This window comes from Mandrillus leucophaeus, unplaced genomic scaffold, assembly GCF_000951045.1.
Source record: "Mandrillus leucophaeus isolate KB7577 unplaced genomic scaffold, Mleu.le_1.0 Scaffold1466, whole genome shotgun sequence".
Lineage (NCBI taxonomy): Eukaryota > Metazoa > Chordata > Mammalia > Primates > Cercopithecidae > Mandrillus > Mandrillus leucophaeus.
In genome coordinates this window covers 22843-25467 of record NW_012101439.1, presented here as the reverse complement: position 1 = coordinate 25467, position 2625 = coordinate 22843, and positions in this window count along the sequence as shown.

Sequence of the window (2625 nt, the reverse complement as noted above, 5' to 3'; positions counted from 1 at the left end):
TCTCTCTCTCTCTCTCTCTCTCTCTCTCTCACATGCACACACACGCACACACACACACAAATACACTCTCACACACATACAATTTACCAGAGTCCCTTGCAGTTGCGGTCCCAAATGGGATACCTATTGCATCAAGCATATGTGCCAACATGAGACTCAGAGGTGGAACTGAATAACATGGGAGCCATATGTGGGGTGGACTACCTGTGATGAGGGAGGTCTCCAGTTGTTACGGGGCAGCCATTGCAGAGTTTCTAGAATTCAGTCTCTGTCATGCATGTCAATTAATGGGCAGGCAGCTGTGGTATTTCAGCAGTAGCAGTTCCATAATGTGGGTGGACTTCTCCTGGCTGTGCAGCATCCAGGCCTGCTTTTCTGGCCCTCACAGAGTTTTTGTAAGCTATGTAATATATTTTATTACAGATATCTTGTTTGTATAAAAGAACTAGAGTGAATTCTGGCATAGGCAAGTTGGGACCTTGATTAACACAGTGCTTGGCAGTAAAATTGGTTGCAAGCAAAAGACCTTGAAGGAAATGGGGATCTGGGATAGATTTGGCCCACGGGACATAGTTGCTGACACCCGCTCTAAGCTAATAGACTCATTGGGTCCCCAAAACAGTGCTGAGTGGGAAGTGAGCAGAATGAGGAGGCAGCTATTCCTAGGATCCTCTGGCAAGCATAAGCCAAAAGCTGAGGCTTTAGCACAGTTGTTTTCAACCTTGGTTGCACACTGCAATTCACGTGGAGAGTTAAAAAATGTGGTTGCCTGGATCTAACCACGGTTCTGCTTTGACTGTTCTGGGTGTGTCCTGGTGCTAGTGAATTGTCTCAGTGTCCCCAAGTGGCTGTAATGTGTAATCATGGTTGAGAACTGCTTGAACAATTTAAATGATAAGAATGCAAGCCTTTTACAATATTTAATTTAAAAATGTTATAATTGTGGTTTCAGAATGATAATATTACAATAATAATAAATACATAGTTACACTGGAAAATATGAAATAAAGATTCCCATGTAAGAAATCGAGACGATTGTCTTTTTCAAAGAGAAAGGAAATGGGAAAACACAGTGGTAAAGCCGGGGCCACCACAGTTTGTGTCTGGCTTGAAGCTAAACTGCCAGCAAGGCCAGAGCAAGGTATGGATTAAAGCTAATCAGCCCAGGGCTGATTCTGCAGTGGAGCCTCCTCTGCAGAAGACAGTCACAACCCAGGATCAGCATGGAAGGATGGCACAAACTCAACAAATCCAATAATTGGCACTGAGGGAACAGAAAAAATGGAAGAGGCTGAAACAGACATTAAGATAGTATTTTCCCAGAGAGACAAAGGAGTGATAAAGGATGAAATTGTGTCTATTACAAAAGAATAGAAGACTGCCCAAGAAAGATGGCTTTTTGAAGGCAAGGATCTCCTTTCACTTCCTCCTGAAACTTCGTTAAAACAACAACATAAAAGGTGAACAAATTATGGTATATCCATCAAGGGGCTTTTACTCAGCAAGGAAAAGTCAAGAACATGGATGGGTCTCAGAAACAGTATGCCGAGTTAAAGAAGCCAGACCCACAGGGTACAGCTTGTATGAGTCCATTTGTATGAAATCCTAGAACAGGAAGACGAATATATAGTAACTGAAAGTATATCAATGTCTGTATGGGGCCAAGGGATAAAGAGGAGATCAACTGGAAACCTTTTGGGGTGTGGTATAGGTTCTGTATCTTGATTGAGGTGGTAGCTAGCCCTAATCTCTGATTTTTACATATAAGAAACCTGGGATCAGGAGAAGTTGAATGAGTCGTCAAAAGTGAGGTTAGCATATTAATCGGAGAGAAGATATTCACACCTGATTATCAGTAATAGATGGTTTCCATTATGCTGTATATGGGTCAATAGGAAAAGTGCTTCTCCCCAAGCACTTGACAAAACCCTGACCCAGCCATAAACATCCTCTTATACAAGTATAAAGTGTAGGTGTGAAAGTATAACCATTCTGCATTCTAGCCACCTACTTCTACACATGGTTGACATTCTCACATGTCCCTTTACCCTGACTTGTTTGTGTTTATATTTACAAATGAAAACATAGTTTTTCATTAATATTTTCTTCTGAGGAATCATACCGTAATATACAGTTTTATAACCTGACTTTGTTTTTCTTTCCCTTTGTATCGTGTGGTGTGACGAGTATTCTGCCTTGCTGCTTATAGTCTGCCACTTAAACCTGAAACATTTCTTGCATAATAATACATTTTTTTCCTCAAAGATTGGAAACAGGGACTTAAGCTCCCTACTGAATCCTTCCACATAACCTGTTTCATGCTCTGAGCTTTCAGTTTTGGTTCCCTTAATCCGTACGTCAGATGATTCCCCACTGGAGCCGGGGCTGCCCTGTTTTACTACTGCCGCTTTGTAAAATACATTAATAGCTGACGTGGCAACCGGATACCACTCACTCATCTCTTGTCATTTACAGGAGGACTAATAACAACGAATGCAACTAACATGTATTTCTCCCTCGATAAATGCCAGATGTTGTACTAAGTTCTCGACATAGTAGTAGACAGCTTATTTATAGTGCTTGTTAGGTCACGGGCATTTCTCCTGGTGCTTTTCACGTATTTCC